The 18311-nt window shown below is 31.6% G+C and overlaps 1 long non-coding RNA gene across 1 annotated transcript in view; it reads right to left on the reverse strand.

Moving 5' to 3' along the window:
• Positions 1-18311, reverse strand: part of LOC116420547 — a 626917-nt gene that overhangs the window by 233789 nt on the left and 374817 nt on the right. Inside the window, exon 3 of the long non-coding RNA XR_004230898.1 lies at positions 14643-14722. This is a non-coding gene — a long non-coding RNA (uncharacterized LOC116420547). The remainder of the gene's footprint in view (positions 1-14642; positions 14723-18311) is intronic.

Here is an 18311-nt window from a genome sequence, read left to right on the forward strand (position 1 = left end):
CTGTATGTGCACGAATGTTTGTGGCAGCCCTTTTTGTAGTGGCTAAAAACTGGAAACTGAATGGATGTCCATCAGTTGGAGAATGTCTGAATAAATTGTGGTATATGAATATTATGTAATATTACTGTTCTGTGAGAAATGACCAACAGAATAATTTCAGAAAGCCCCGGAGAGACTTACACGAACTGATGCTGAGTGAAATGAGCAGGACCAGGAGATCATTATATACTTCAACATCAATCCTAGATGATGACCAGTTCTGATGGACCAGGCCATCCTCATCAATGAGATCAACCAAATCAATTCCAATGGAGCAGTAATGAAGTGAACCAGCTATGCCCAGAAAAAGAACTCTGGGAGATGACTAAAAACCATTACATTGAATTCCCAATCCCTATATTTATGCACACCTGCATTTTTGATTTCCTTCACAAGCTAATTGTACAATATTTCAGAGTCTGATTCTTTTTGTACAGCAAAATAACGTTTTGGTCATGTATACTTATTGTGTATCTAATTTATATTTTAATATATTTAACATCTACTGGTCATCCTGCCATCTAGGGGAGGGGTTGGGGGGGTAAGAGGTGAAAAATTGGAACAAGAGGTTTGCCAATTGTTAATGCTGTAAAGTTACCCATGTATATATCCTGTAAATAAAAGGCTATTAAAAAAAAAGAGTCCAGATCCTTTATTATCTCCTTCCTGGGGCTGGCCAGCTTTCCAGAGAGCCTTTCAGTCTGGCCTGGTTCTTAGTGAGGAAAGTGCAGGTGTCCAGGCCAGCCTCCAGGAAGATCGAAGATTGAATTGAATTTCTCCCCTTGGTTAGATTAGGATGGAAAAACTAAGAGTTATCTTTATAAAAAAATAGATAAGCCTTCCTGTAATGTTCTATCTAAAATGTAATGTTCTCTGTTGAGATTTCTTGGGGTCTCTGGAGGCAGCCTTCGTTTCAGTTCAGTAATCATCACAAGAACAGTGTGCTTCTTAATACCTCTCAAGCTGGCTAAGAGAACAGGAATAGATAATAGATAATGTTAAATTTTGGAGGGATGCATTGTGAAGTCAGTGAAACATTCTGAAGAGCACTTTGGTACTATATCCAAAAGGCTATAAAACAGTACATACCCTTTGATCCAGTAGTATGCCTACTAGTCTGCTTTCCAAAGAGATCATTAAAGAGGAAAATCTATGCATAAATATTTGCAGCAGCTATTGTTTTTTTTGTTTTGTTTTGTTTTGTTTTTTTGTAGTGGCAAGGAGCTGGAAATTGAGTAGATGCCAATCAATTGGGAAATGACTGAATAAATGATGGCGTATGTTTGTAATAGTATATTAATATTTTCTAAGCAATGATAAGAAGGCTGATTTCAGGAAAGTTTGGAAAGATTTACATGAACTGCTGCTGAATGAAACAAGCAGAACCAAGGGAACATTTTATGTAACAACAAGACTATGTGAAGAAATTGGCTCTTCATAATGTAGTGATTCAAGGCAGTTCGAATAGATTAGCCTGGAAAATGCAATTTGCATCCAGAAAGAGACAGTAGACTGAATATGGATCAAATCATACTATTTTCACTTTTTGTTTGTTTACTTTTTCTTATTTTTTTCCTTTATGTCTGATTTTTCCTGTAAAACATGACAAATGAAATATGTTTGAAAGTATTGCACCAAATTAACCTATATCAAATCACTTGCTTTTTTGGGGTAGGGAAGTTAAAGTGAGGGACAAATTTTTGTAACATACATTCTTACAAAAATTAATGTTAAAAACTCTCTTTACATGTATTTGGAAAAATAAAATACTATTGAAAAAATAAATTTAAAAAATAAAAAGTGTCTACAAAGGAAGGATTAATCAATAATAATTTGAAATGTAGAATACATAGCTAAATTGTTTTTTATTATAGCTTTGTATTGACAGAACATATGCATGGGAAATTTTTCAATATTTACCCTTGCAATCATTTGTGTTCCAATTTTTCCCTTCCTTCCCTCAAACCCCTCCCCTAGATGTCAGGCAGTCTCATACATGTTAAACATATTAAAGTTTATCTTAAAGGCAATATATGTGTACATATTTATACAGTTCTCGTGTTGCACAAGAAAAATTGGATTTAGAAAGGCAAAAATAACCTGGGAAGAAAAACAAAAATGCAAGCAGTCCACACTTTTTTCCCAGTGTTCTTTTACTGGGTGTAGCTGGTTCTATTCATCACTGATCAATTGGAACTGAATTGGATCCTCTCATTGCCAAAGACAGCCACTTCCATCAGAATTGATTCTCATATAGTATTGTTGTTGAATTGTATAATGATCTCCTGGTTCTGCTCATTTCACTTAGCATCAGTTCATGTAACTATTTCTAAGCCTCTTTGTATTCATTCTGCTGGTAATTTCTTTTTCTTTTTCTTTTTTTTAAATTTTAATAGCCTTTTATTTACAGGTTATATGTATGGGTAACTTTACAGCATTGCCAATTGCCAAATCTCTTATTCCAATTTTTCCCCTCTTTCCCCCCCCACTCTCTCCCCCAGATGGCAGGATGGCCAGTAGATGTTAAATATATTAAAATATAAATTAGATAGACAATAAGTATACATGACCAAACCATTATTTTTCCGTGCAAAAAGAATCGGACTCTGAAATATTGTACAACAGCCTGTGAAGGAAATCAAAAATGCAGGTGGGCAAAAATATAGGGATTGGGAAATCAATGTAATGATTTTTAGTCATCTCCCAGAATTCTTTCACTGGGTGTAGCTGGTTCAGTTCATTATTGCTCCATTGGAACTGATTTGGTTCATCTTATGTGCTAGTAATTTCTTGCAGCACAATGATATTACATAACACTTATACACCATAATTTACTCAGTCATTCTCGAATTGATGGGCATCCATTCAATTTCCAGTTTCTATCCACTATGAAAAGGGCTGTCACAAATATTTTTTTCACATACAGGTCTCTTTCCCTTTTTAAAAATCTCTTTGGGATATAAGCCCAGTAGTAACACTGCTGGATTAAAGGGTATGCACAGTTTGATAACTTTTTGGGTAAAAGTTCCAAATTGTTCTCCAGAATTGTTGGATCTGTTCACAATTCCACCAACAATGGATCAGTGTCCCAGTTTTCCCATATCCTTTTCAACATCTTTTCCAGTCATCTTAGCCAATCTGACAGGTGTGTAGTGGTATCTCAGAATTGTCTTAATTTGCATTTCTCTGATCAGTCATGATTTGAAACACTTTTTTATATAAGTAGAAATAGTTTCAATTTCATCATTGGAAAATTGTCTGTTTATTTCCTTTGACCATTTAATGGCTTGATTTCTTATAAATTAGAGTCAATTCTCTCTCTATATAGGAAATGAGGCCTTTACCAGAACCTCTAATTGTAAAAATGTTTTCCCAGTTTATTGCTTCCCTTCTAATCTTGCTGCATTAGTTTTGTTTGTACAAAAATTTTTAAACTTGATATAATCAAGATTTTCCATTTTGTGATCAATAATGATCTTTAGTCACAAATTTCTTCCTCCTCCACAAACCTGAGAGGTAAACTATCCTATCTTCTCCTAATTTACTTATAATCCCATTCTTTATGCCTAAACCATGAACCCATTTTGATCTTATCTTGGTGTTTGATGTTAAGTGTGGGTCCATGTCAATTTTCCCAGTAGATTTTGTCAATTAGTGAATTATTATCCCCAAAGTTGGACTCTTTGGTTTTGTCAAACACTAGATTGTTGTAGTTATTGACTATTTTGCCCTGTGAACCTAACCTATTCAACTGATCAATTAGTCTATTTCTTAGCCAATACCAAATGATTTTGGCAACTGCTGCTTTATAATATAGTTTTTGATCAAGTACAACTAGGCCACCTTCATTTGATTTTTTTTTTCATTAGTTTTCTTGAAAGTCTTGACCTTTTGTTCTTTCAGATGGATTTTGTTGTTATTTTTTCTAGGTCATTAAAATAGTTTCTTGGGAGTCTGATTGGTATAGCACTAAATAAATAGATCAGTCTAGGTAATATTGCCCTCATTATTATATTTGCTCGGCCTATCCAAGAGTACTTAATATTTTTCCAGTTTTTTAGATCTGACAATTTGTGTGGAAAATATTTTGTAGTTTTGCTCATATAGTTCCTTACTTTCCTTTGGCAGATAGATTCCCAAATATTTTATACTATTGACAGTTATTTTAAATGGAATTTCTCTTTGTATCTCTTGCTGTTGCATTTTGTTGGTGATTTGATGTACACATCTAGATGACCTAATAGAAACTTAGAATTAAAAAAAATAAAATAACAACAATCAACAAACAACAAAAACCTATAAAAAAATGCTTTTCTAGGTAATCATCATTTAGACTTCATGTCTGTTAAGACAATTTTGAAAGTGAAAGGAAATCATGTGTTAGTGTTGCTTTGGGAGTAGAGTTAGTTTTGGATTGAAACTGATTAATCAGCTATTGCTCAGGGGAGTTTGCTCTCAGTTGAACATTAGGACAGCTGGAAAGTAAAGCCAGTTGCACTCAATATAGTTGAATGCAACTTCAAGATTTCTCTCCACATTTTAAAGTTCATTTTATCTAAATATTACTAGAAAGCCTATAAATGTTCCTTTTTATATTTTCTCTGATACAGAGGTTTTAATCCAGCTAATAGTCATAATATACAACTCTTTATGCAATTGTCAATGCTATAAGGAGCCTATTTGTTCCTCATAGTAATTTTGTGAGCTAAAAAAGAATGTTTTTCTTTTCTTTCTTTTATTTTCTTCCTTTCTCTTTCTTTCTTTCTTTCTTTCTTTCTGCCTTTCTGTATTTCTTTCTTTTGAATAATGACTGACCATCCATTCCATTAATTAGTCACTGATGATGTCTACTTTTTTTTCCAGTTGAGAGTTGCTTCCTTTGTAATATATTCCCCAGGACTTGCAAAGTGTCTAAGCTGACATCTAAATACCTTGCTTATCAAATCCATATTGGAAGCCAAGGGAGGAGGAATCAGCTTCCCCTGCAACTCAAGAAAAATAAAAAGCCTACAATTGCTCCTAGATAACCTACATTTTAACAATGCTTCTGAGTGCACTTGCCTTCCCACTGATTCTGCCTTTTTTGTATACATTAATGATTCTAATGTTAGGATTTGCAGATCAGATGGAAAGAAAGAGGAATAACACCATAGACTTTAGCTAAGATTTTTCTGCACTACTCAAATCACAGCAGGCTGTCAGCCACTAGAGATGATCCTAGAACAGAGTATGTAATTTTAACAATCTTGGAAAATAAGAAGAGAAAGTTTGAATTCAACAGACTGTGAGTTGTTTTATAGTACAAGTTCAAAAATGTATACCTAAGGTAGATGGCAGAAGAGAGCCATTGGAGGATTTAAAATCAGGAAGGATTTCACTGAATACAGCATAGCAGCAATTATATATCTGTAAAAAAAGGGTCTGCATTATTGAATTATTTTTATTTGTTAAATTTGAATATTTGGATTTTAATAAGAAAATCAGATTTTCTGGAAAATTTGTACTTCTATTGACTTGAAATATGGGATTCCTTAACTTTAAAAATATACTGCTAGCAAATGGATGTTATAATTTTCAAATGATGCATTTTTTTCCCAAAGATTTCAGGACACGATCACAAGAAGAGATTTAATGCAGCAAACCTCAGGGTTATTTCTGCTGTGAGACATACATTTCTAACATACAAAAGGTAATGTTGAGTAAGTGAAAAGGGAAAAACATTTAATTTTAATCCCATAAAAATATTATTCATCACCAAGTTTGTAAGAAATGTAAAAATACAGAGTCATGTTCTATTTCATAAATAAAAAAAAAAAAACATGCTTATCTTCCCCTAAAAGGACTTCAACATCTCATAAATTCACTAATCATCTATGGGCACAGAAAGAACTTGTCCCCTGCCACCAACATTGTAGCTCATGAAACAAAAGGAATTCTTTCTGCCAAAGAAAATAATTGGGGAATGGAAATGATGACATCTGTGAGATGATTCTCTGGTTGACAAAGAAAGACTTCTGCCATTCTCAATTGCAAATTATTTACCATAGAAAAAGGGAGCTGACATAATAAATAAAAATTCTAAGTATGAACCAGAGTTTAAACCACTTCAGACAGAATTGCAGGAGAGTAAAAAAAAAAACAAAACTGAAGGAAGTCTCTCCTACATCTGAAATTCTTTTACATATTATCTTATACAGCTTACTAGTAAATAAAAATGTACACATATTTTTTTTCAATTTAATATCTTTTTTCTTCCAACTACAAATAAAATATTTAATCTTTTTTAATTTTTGAGTTTCACATATTCTCTTTCTCCCTTCCTATCCCCCCTCCCTAACTAAGAAAGCAAAAGATTTGATGTAGGTTTTACATGTTTCATCCAAATCAAATTTCCATGTAAGTCATACTGTGAAAGAAAATAAAGACAAAAAAAGAAAAAAATACAAGCAAGTTTTATCTGCATTTAGAGTCTGACAGTTTTTCTTTGGAAATAGACAGTACTCTTCATCTTAAGTCTTTAGAATTGTGTTGGATAATTGTATTGCTGAGAACAGTTAAATACTTCATATTTGATTATCATACAATACTACTATTACTATCTACAATGTTATAGTAGATAACATTTCTTATCTACCAATAGATAGATTGGTTCAGCTCATTTTACTTTGCATCAGTTCACATATATTGTACCACGTTTTTCTGAGAGCGTGCTGATTGCTTTAAAACAAAATAGTATTCCATTACAATACCCTTACCCAGTTGATTGACATCCCCTCAAAGTCCTGTTCTTTTTCACCACTAAAAGAGCTGCTATAAATGTGTTTTATACACACAGATCCTTTTATTTATCTATCTCCTATCTATTTATATATCTTTTGGGATATAGCTCCAGTAGTAGTATTGTTTGTTCAAAGGGTACGCATGTTTTTATAACCTTTTGGATAAAGTTGCAAATTGTTCTTCAGAATGGTTGAATCAGTATACAACTTTATGAACAGTGCATTATTTTTTTATATTTTTAATAGTTTTTTTTATTTACAAGTTATATGAATGGGTAATTTTAAAGCATTGACAATTGCCAAGTGTATTATTGTTTTAATTTTCCCACATATCCTCCAGCATTTGAAATTTCTTTTTTTTTTCTGTCATATTAATTAATTTGTTAGTTGTGTAGTGGTAGTTTTTTTTTTCATAATTAGTGATTTAGAGCATTTGTTCATAAGAATAGCTTTCATAACTTTGTCTGAAAGGGCCGGTTCATATCCTTTGACCATATATCAACTGAGGAATATTTTTTATTTCTATAAATTTGACTTCATTTTATATATATTTGAGAAATTAAGTCTTTATTAGAGAAACTCACAATATTTTTATGTCTACATCATCATCTATGTATTTCCCCTCCACCCTATTCCCCCTTTTTTTAACCTTACTTTATCTTACTTAACCTCTTACTCTTTCAATGCTCAAGTGTTTTACTTTTGACTTTTACCTCCTCAAAGCTGCCTATACTTTTATTATCACTCTCTTCTTCTATCACTTTTCTCCTACTTTCCTGTATAGTGAGATAGATTTCTACACTTGCCTAGTTATGTATATTATTCCCTCTTTTAGCCAGTTTTGATGAGAAAAATGTTCATGTGCCCTGCTACTTTTCCCCATTTCTTCTTCCACTATAAAATCTTTTTCAAGCCCCATTTGTTAGATAATTTATTTCCATTCTATCTCTCTTTTTCTTGTTCTCCTAGGGTAATTTTCTTTCTCAATCTTAATTAATTTTTTTTTTTTAGATAATCATGCCATCACATTCAATTTGAACCTGTGATTTCTGTCTATATATACCCCATTCTAGCTTCCCAATAATGAGTTGGTTTTGGGGAATTACAAGTATTATTTTATCATGTATGAATATTAAATACTTTAACCTTAATGAATCTCTTATTTCTATTTCCTGTTTACCTTTTTATGCTGCTCTAGAATCTTATTTTTGAATGTTAAATTTTCCATTAAGCTCTTGAATTTTTAACAAGAATGCCTGAAAGTTCACCTGCAGAATTATACTGTTTTACTGAGTAGGTGATTCTTGGTTATAAAACTAGCTCCCTTTTCCTCCAGAATATCACATCCCAAGCTCTATAAACTTGTAATGTTGAAACTACTAAATCTTGTGTTATCCTAACTGTGGCTCCAATATTTTCTCAATGAACTATATGCTCTATAATTTGGCTATAATATTTTAGGGAATTTTAATTTTGGGATTTTTCTCTGGAGGTTATTGGTGATTTCTTTTAATTTTTATTTTACCTTTTGCTTCTACAATATTAGAGCAGGATTTTTAAAAAAAATAATTTCATGAAAGGCAAAGTTGCTGTTATCATGCACTTCAGGTAGGCCAATATTTTTAAAATTATATTTCCTGGAATTATTTTGTTGGTCAATTGTTTTAAAGAAGTATTTCATGTTTTTTTTTTTTTTACTACTGTTTTCAGTCTTTTGATTTTGTTTGAGTGTTTCATAAAAGTTTCATGTAGTCATTAGCTTCTATTTTCCTAATTCTAATTTTTAAGCAATTATTTTCTTTAGTGAGCTGTTGTACTTTGCCATTTGTCCGATTCTTAGTTTTGAAGACTTATTTTCTTCAGTATATTTTGTAACTGATTTTCCAAATGGTTAATTCTACTATTTAAGGTGTTCTTGTCTTGTTCATATTCTTTAATATTTTCTCCCAACTTGGCCAATTCTGCTTTTCAAGGCATTACCTTTATTAGATTTTTGTGTCTTTTTATAATTTAACGTATTCTGTTTTTCAAGTTATTATTTTTGTGCTTCCTTTACTATGCTTTTAACTATTTTATCATTTTTTAAACAACATTTATTTCTCTTCCCATTTTTCCTCTACTTTAAAAAATGATTTTAAAAATCCTTTTTGAGTTCTTCCAAAGCTTGTAGCCAATCTTTTTTTTTTTTTCTACAAGCCTTTGGATGTAGAAGTTTTTATTTCATTGTCTTTTTCTGAGTTTGTGTTTTGATCTTGCCTGTTCCCAGAGTAACTTTTTATAGTCAGATTCATTTTTACCTATTTGCTCAAATTCCAGATAATTTCTTGATATTTAACTGTATGCTAAGGTATATTTTTTGTTTCCAGAGGGGATAGGATACTGTTCCAAGCTTTAAGTTTTTTGTACATTAGCTTTTAGAGATAATTATGGGATGATATGCTTTCAATTTGCCCAAGGTAATCTTACCTGGGAGAAAAATGTTTACTTATCTCTTATACTGTGTACTTGTCTGTGACCACAACATTGTTTTTCATCCTGGAACTGTGGCCATGGTCCCAGATTCCCAGTGACCCCAGTGACCTCAAATTCTGGTGTTCTACTGTTTCTCCTTACCCTGGGACTGAGACCCATTGAGATCCAAGTATTTGCAGTGCAATAGGGTTCTACCTCTGATGCCAGCAAAAAAGTACCATGTAAATCTCTGATCAGTTATTCAAGCCACTTATCATCTCTAGCATGAGAAGTCTGGACACTGCATTGCCATTACTGATTCATTTGTTCCTGAGGCCTGCTCCTTGTTTGCTGTGTAGGTCTACATTGGTACCTGCTTTGAACTGCATTGTTTCCTCCCTAGTACTACATATATTACCTGAAACCTTCTATATTAACTTGAGCTAGAAAATTGTTATACTCTATTTTGTGTGGATTCTGCCACTCTAGAATTTGTTTAGAGTCATTATTTGAAATACTAGGAGGGCTTTGTGAAAAAGCTCAGGTGGTTCCTTGCCTTTACTCAGCCATCTTGGCTCTGACCTCTCTATATATACTTATAAACACATATATTTATATGTGTAGAAATACATACACATATACATATGTGTGTATATATCTTAAAGAAATTAAGCATAACATGGTAACATTTTTATGTAATTTATGTAATTATTGAATCTTAGATTTTGAACTGTATTCAGGGTTTATCTAGTTTAATGGGTATGTGGACTATAAGATCTATCCACAACATATCTAAGACCAACTGGCAATAAGGTTTATGTGGAAAGCAAGCTGGGCAACACAATGAATAGAATCTTCCACTAGGTCTCAGATTCTTCCTATGTATGGCCTTTGAACTAATCATATGACTTCATTTGCTTAGCTTCCTTGACAGTAAAAGTGGATAATAATGGCACCAATCTTTTAAGATTTTTTTTGTGGGCTAAAATGACACAGTATTTGTAAAGCAGTTAGCCTGATTCCTAATATATAATGTGTTGGAATCCTTACAAAGTGTTAAGTCATTAGAATTGATAGAGACAATAATTATCTAATTTAGATGGTTCAGTATGATTGATCTGATCCTACAAGGAGATGTTATGGGCCAGAACTTGAAACAAGATGCTAAGTGGAATTGAGGAGACAATATTTAAATATAGTTTAGAATTGATTTAATCCTACAGCAAATAATGGTTTCCCAGTGATATGATTGGTGTGTACTCAGGCACAGCATATAAGTAAGAAGTTCTCAGGGCCAAAGAGCACTCTGGGAGATTGAGAACCAGGAGTGAGTGGAGGAGTCAGTTGAGAAGATTCAGAGGGAGCTGGAGGCAACAAAGGACAAGTTGCAAGAACTCTTGGAACCAAGGAAGAAGATAGGTCTCTAAGAAAACTAACTGGGCTATTTTGAAAAAGACAATAAAAGACTGTACTAAAAGAATTGAACTTTTAACTTGCATTTGAGGTGATTATTACACGGAACTGAAACTAAGGCTGCCTCCAGAAAACCTCCCCAAGAAACCTGCTCCCAGAGAACCATTATATTATAAAAAAGGAGAGAACTTGTATGTGCATGAATGTTTGTGGCAGCCCTCTTTGTAGTGGCCAGAAACTGGAAACTGAGTAGATGCCCATCAATTGGAGAATGGCTGAATAAATTGTGGTATATGAATATTATGGAATATTATTGTTCGGTAAGAAATGACCAACAGGATGATTTCAGAAAGGCCTGGAGAGACTTACACGAACTGATGCTGAGTGAAATAAGCAGAGCCAGGAGATCATTATATACTTCAACAACAATACTATATGATGATCAATTCTGATGGACCTGGACATCTTCAGCAATGAGATAAACCAAATTAGTTCCAATGGAGCAGTAATGAACTGAACCAGCTCACCCAGAGAAAGAACTCTGGGAGATGACTAAGAACCATTACATTGAATTCCCAATCTCTATATTTTCGCCTGCCTGCATTTTGGATTTCCTTCATAGTCTAATTGTGCAATATTTCAGAGTCTGATTCTTTTTGTATAGCAAAATAACGGTTTGGTCATGTATATTTATTGTGTATCTAATTTATACTTTTAATATATTTTACATCTACTGGTCATCCTGCCATCTAGGGGAGGTGGTGGGGGGAAGGAGGGGAAAACTTGGAACAAAAGGTTTGGCATTTGTCAATGCTGTAAAATTACCCATACATATAACTTGTAAATAAAAAGCTATTAAAAAAAAAGGAAAAGAAGAGAACACCACAGTAATGGGTGGTATATGAAAGCATACTAACTTCCCTTCCCTCTACTTATTCACTATTTATATAAGGAGAAGCTTTCTAAGTTTCAATCAATATACAAATTAACTTTTTTAATTCCAATTCATTCCTAAATTGAGAATTGCTTATATGGACACATACCTATGATGCTGAATACAGATATTTATTTAAAGTATAATCTAAGGGTTAAAATTAGGACCCTAATATATAGAATAATCATTAAGAATTGATTTGTATTTCTTTTCAATAAAATGTTTTACAAACATTTACTGAAATTGGTTTAAAATGAACATTTATTCTCTTCTGTTTGATACTATGCCTTTCTGGAAATCATCATTTTATGAAAATATGGATATAATTTAGACTTGATGTTAAAATTCAAGTGCTATCTAACTCAAGCATTTTAGCTCTTACTGACAGACACTAATGAGTATAATAAACTAAGTTCAAACAAATCTGCCATTATAGTTGACATTGAAAGTGTAAACATGATTTTAATTGGTGAACCAGTTAACAGTTCCTGCCTGTTCAATGATATTAGAATTGGATCTGTCCTCACTCAGTTTACATACATATATAGATAGATATCCATATATAGATCTCTCTCTCTCTCTCTCTCTCTCTCTCTCTCTATATATATATATATATATATATATACACACACACATAGTCATGATATTTCATTAATGCTATTTAAAACATTTTAAAATAGTACTTATGATTCTTTATAGTGCCTAGTTACTAAGGTTACAGTCTATAGAAAGTTTTAATAAAAAGTATAGTTACTCATTCACAATTAGGGTTTAATATAAAGACACAACAACTGAACAGCAGACTAAAGGCACTTCTACTTCTCTTTTATTCTAATTATTTGTAAAGTGAATAAGTCCTTAATTTTCTTCCAGAAAAGATTCCGTGAAATATATCTTATGAATAGCATCTATCCTAATCCTTCCCTTCCCCTGAGTATAGGCAATTCTTTAACAACAGAAACTTTTCATTTATAGTATCACTGTAACCAAATATCATGGTGAGGTTAGAATAACCATTAAAATGTTCAAGTAAATCTTACCTCATTTTATCAGTTGTCCTATGAAGTCTAATCTTAAAGCATAAGAGATTACACTTACACTGTCAAAAGTGTGACATACATAGGATAATAAAACCATGTGATTAGATTCAGACAGAGTAATCCAGGAATACATACAAAATTGTTTCCAAATGTCCACAATAATACCAACTGTTTATACTAGAAATGGAATCACAAATTTAGGTTTGGATTCATAATTAACTGTTAAATTATAGACTTTTCCCCTAAAGAAAAAATCTGATATGAAACAAATGGAAAGATATCACCATTGGTTTTGCTGAATGCAAGGGAAATGGTTTTACAAGATAACATAGATTGCAACCATTGATCTCTTAAATGGTAAAGAATTCAACAAGGATATACACTGAAACTGTGGGAGAGTCTTTGCAGGAAATGCCAGTAAAGCCTTATTATTTCTCATCAGAATATTTGTTTTTCCTCCTAATTAATTAGAGATAGTGACAAAAGCATTTGTTGAAAGAATCATTACATCTTGTTCATTTTTATGAAGCCAGAAAGGTTCATAAAACTCTCCCAACCCAAGAGGCTTTCTCAACTGAAATTTCCCATAACCTACACAGAGAATGTAGAAGTCACACGCCAGTCTTAGAGAGAAATAACAACTTCACTTTGTTCTCATTCTCTAACACAGAATGGGAAACAGCAAGCAATTATTAGCAAATAGATATGGAATATGGGCATGGAAGTTAGATAATCCTTCAGTCTCTTTAAAGTCAGTCTTTCACATCAAATCTCCAATGCAAGTTTCCTTTACCTCAGTGCAGTTCAAACCATGAGACCCATATTAAAAAACAAAAAAACAAAACAAAACAAAAAAAAATCAAAACTCTTTTGAAACCAAGCAATGAATGATTTGGTGAATGCCTGCTACTTTTAATGTCACAATTAAAGTTTGGCTTTTATAACATGAAATGTCTAGATTTCTCTAGATGGCATTACATGTACATGTGTATACACACACACACACACACACACACACACACACATATAGTTATTTAAATAGGAAAAAAAACACAAATAAAGAATTTTTTTCCCAGAAGATGTGTAGAGTAGACTTTATCTTAGAAAACAGTCTACTTATTCACTTAGGAAACAGAAAATTATTGAAAAGAAAGCCCACAAAACAATTTAATTTTATGAATTATTTTTTCTAATCTGTTCTCTTTTAAGAGAAAAAAAAAGAGAAAAAAAAACTCATTAGAATTACAACAGGTGCTCTCACATAGCTTAAGACAAAGAAAGACAGTTGTCCCATTTTTTATTGATCAACTATTATTAAAATTATTTTTCTACTGGCAAGGTAAACCTTTAAAACATACATGCATGTGCCTTTAATGATAAAATTTACCCAGGCAAACGAGATTATACAGTTTTGTAGAAAAATATTATCTGTCTGAAAAGTAGAATTTTTGACATCAAATGAAAATTCAGAAAGCTATCTTGAAACTTAAGTACAATATAAACTTGGCAAGGGCTGTCCAAGACATCCTAATCTATTTATATTAAGAAAATAAACAGAATTTTTCTACTTTATTTAAAAGAATAATAAGATCCATTTTCCTAAGTACTTGGTCCTGCCACAAGTCTTAGTTATCATCTTTGGCAGCAATAGTTTTACTAGGGATAAGAAAACATTGATGGCAAGTTATGTTGTTCTTCAACAAGAAACTTTTTAATCTAAAAAGTTAACATAATATTCAAGAAACTTCTATTTCCTCTTACATTTGCAAACAGTTTGACTAAAAGGAACAGATCTAAAATTTTTGAAAGAAAACAAATGGTTACATATGTAATTAAAATAAGAATTGCTAAAGTGCACAAAATCTACTCCTCCATTTTGACCAGTTGAATTTAAATACATTTAAAAATTAAAAAAAATATATGATCATTATTTCAACATGCTCACTTAGTTTAAAACAAAAACAGTAAATATAATAATAAATTTACCTTGAAGGTTTCTATGTGATATCTTGGTGGAGTTTGTCCTTGAATATATTAGAATATTCTTATAAATAGTTGGAAATTTTCTGAAGGGAAAAAAAAACATATTACACCATTTAGCTAACTAAAACATTTCAAAAAATTTCTATGATTACAAATCTGAGACTAATTATGAATAAGACTAAAATTACTAATGTTTCTTTTTTTGTTACTCTGTCATAAGATGGTATTATTGTCTTCTTTCTACTTTTTCACCATTCAGGGCATTTATAGCATGTGATTGTATGATACCTACTGACTGATAAAAAATATGAGAAATGCAATAAAACTTTTTCTTGGACATATTTTGGTCCTTAAGTTGCCTTCAGTCAATTGAGAGCATTCAAATAATATCTCTACTCTGATATTAGAAATTTGATATAAATTCATCTATGTAAATTAAAACTGAAAAGATGAATATTGTTTTCCCCATTGTCCAAATAATCCCAACTAGTATTTTGATGAGGATAACAATGAAATTACAATAAGGAAGTCCACCTTTGTAAAGTACAGTTAATATGGAAAGCACCATATATTTAACTGATTAATTTAAAAATTTTATAATGCCACATATCTATAATTTAAAAAAAAATATATACTTCTCTTTCCCTCTTCAACCTAGAAGTTTTTTCTCTCTCTCATTCTCTCTCTCTCTCATTCTTTCTCTCTCTCTTTTTCTCTTTCTCTCTGTCTCTGTTTGTCTCCCAATTTTTTGTTATACATATCCTGAAGATTAAGTATATCGAATAAGATAATATATACTAAAAACATTGTCCTTAAAGTTTTTTGATCACTTATTTATTTCTATTATGTTCTGATGATTTAGGCAAAGGAGTAATTTAGGACAATGGTCCAGTTACAATATATTGTAGTGGTTGAGTTCTTCAGGAAGTCTTGAGTTTATTATTTGTAGGTTGGGTATTTGTCTTTTCAATGAAAGAAAGTGACATTCTGGTAAACAATTGTGACAACCAGATTATGTCTTTTCTAGAATAAATACCACATACATGAACTTTTTTGAAGACATTTTTTCATATTGTCTGCAATTTTCTTACATAATATGTTTTCACTGCAAAATCTGTGATTTTTTATGATAATCAAAACTAGGCTATGAATTGATATTATAAACTACTTTTCCATTTCCATAAATACATTAGTTTAAAATTTCTATTTGTTAGAACTTCTTTTGGGTAAGGAAGATGTTAATTTTTCTATACCTCTTTGGGATACTGGTCCTTCCGCCCCCACTTTAATTTGTACATTTTTTGGAAGGATACTTTCTTTCCAAACCCTTTAAGAAAGACATTTTAGACCTAATTGCCTTAAATGATTTGCCCTACTAAGTTTTTCTTGAGAATATTGGTAAATTATTTAACATATATTGTCATAACTTCCTGTATTATAGCTTAATGACAGAGGTAATCTGTGTTCTGGGGGAGATCAAGATATTTGTAAATATTGTCTTCATTCAATTATTCAACTTGACCCCAATCTTGAATCCCTGAGTCTAAACATTTTTTTGCCATTCATTGAGAATTTTACATTTAAATAAAAAAAAACATCAGCTATAATTTGAATAAGATTCAAAAAGATGAAGGAGGTATTAAAAAAGAATGATGTTTCCCTATATATAGCATGGTGTATATGAAATGTATATGTATATGAAATGATTAGTAGCATTTTTTTATTTGATTCTCCCTTTGATTTGGAATCCAGCTTTAGTTCCATTTAGAAGAGATTTTTATAGATAAGGCAAAGTAGTATCAAAATGAGATGAAAATAAAGCCCTGAAAATACCATATTTTATATAATTAATCCAGACATTATTATAATGATGGAATTTTAAATAGAATTTTTTTCCCAAATAGAAATGTAATACTCTGGTTTTATTCACATAGTTCTCTTTTGAATATTTGTATACATGCATTAGTTATATTTGTGGAAGTAAGCAATGCCTTTATAATAATTCACAGTAATAGTATAAATGTTTTGGAACTTTAAGAATCTTGTTAAATAATTACTAAATTGATAAATGTAGAATTCTGTGAAAACACATTCTTTCATGATGATTGTTATAAGACATCAACTTTTAAAAATTACCTGGCTTTATTATAATTTTTCAAGTAATTATATCCATGTTATCTTTCTCAAAAAAGCCTATCTACTCATTTTCTTTTCAAAATCTATTGAAAGGTCAATAATAAGAATAAGAAATAAAACAATTTGTTTTCCTCATAATACAATGGAGCTATGTACACTTCTTGCACCATCTTTCCCTCTCAGCTTTACTACAATGTAACATAGAACCTAATCCAATAAATATTTTTATATACATACTATGTGAAGGACAATTTTCAAAGTATGTGGAATATAAGGCAAAAAGCTAAACAACAAGAAAGAAACACGAACTCTTTTTCCCTCAATAATTTACATTCTAAAGAAAGGACAGAAAGATTGATAAGATCCCATAGAGATGGAAATTGATCTATGGAGATTAAGTTGCTTTCATGTGATTCAGCATATATTTTATGGCATGGCACAAATTGATTGAAAAATAAGCTATAAAATATCTATTTACTAAATTGTTATATAGTTTCCTATCTATCTTTTTGGGATGGATCCATCCTTGAATTTCTGGGGTATAACTTCCTCTTATCATATAATCTGGAAATTTTCTATTAGCTTTTGTATGAGAAGTGGACCCCTTTGCTTTATAAATTACTGCTGGAATAGAACCAATACCAGGCAATGGGCCACATGAGAAGAACCTAATGTCATTCAAAACTTCTTGTTTGGAAGTTGGGCTAGACAACATGAGATATACAGTTAATGGTTTCAGTATTGATTGATGATGATGATTTGTTGAGAGCACTGTGGAAGTATTCAGCCCACTTCTCCAGAATCATGTTCCTATCACTAATCAATGCTCTATTAGCACTAAGTAGTTGAGCTGCACCATAAGTCTTTGGCCCAGAGATTGCATTCAAAGCACCATAAACACATTGAATTGTTACTATAATGTAAAACTGAATTTCTTCTGTCTTTTTAATAAGCTAAGAAGCCTGAATCTCTCTAAGCTTTACCTTCACTTTACTTTTCATAAAATTAAATTCTTCCTTTTAGATTCAGATGAGCTATCCTATTGGCAAACCCTATGGAGTATTTAACAATTTCTGAATTTCCCCATCATCTTCATCAAAGCATTCTCGATATTTGGGAGTGTTTTGGCCCAGATAAATAAATGCAGTGTTGTAAACCAAATCTCTCAAAGTTGTTTCTTTTCTCCTTCACTGCTGCCAACTGTGTATTAGCTCTGCTTCCCTTCCAAGTTAGCTAGGAACTGTTCATCATAGGAAATATGTTCTGATTTTTTAAGTCTCCTGTTAGTCATATTGCCTTGAGAGAGACTAAGTCTATGGTTAGTAGGCATGCTGCAACTCACATTGTTTTTATCACTTTTATATGCTTCCTCTTCTAATAGTGACTTAGTCTATTAAATGTCAACTCTTTAATAGTAAATCTATTCTTACTTAAGTAATAAGTCAAAGTCTTTCCAAAGACTGAAAGTTTGTGTCTATTCTGGTATTAAAGTCATCCAGAATTTTCACCACATTGATGATGAGAGTCTTCAGGTCT

The sequence above is a fragment of the Sarcophilus harrisii genome, chromosome 1 (assembly GCF_902635505.1).
Source record: "Sarcophilus harrisii chromosome 1, mSarHar1.11, whole genome shotgun sequence".
Classification (NCBI taxonomy): Eukaryota; Metazoa; Chordata; class Mammalia; order Dasyuromorphia; family Dasyuridae; genus Sarcophilus; species Sarcophilus harrisii.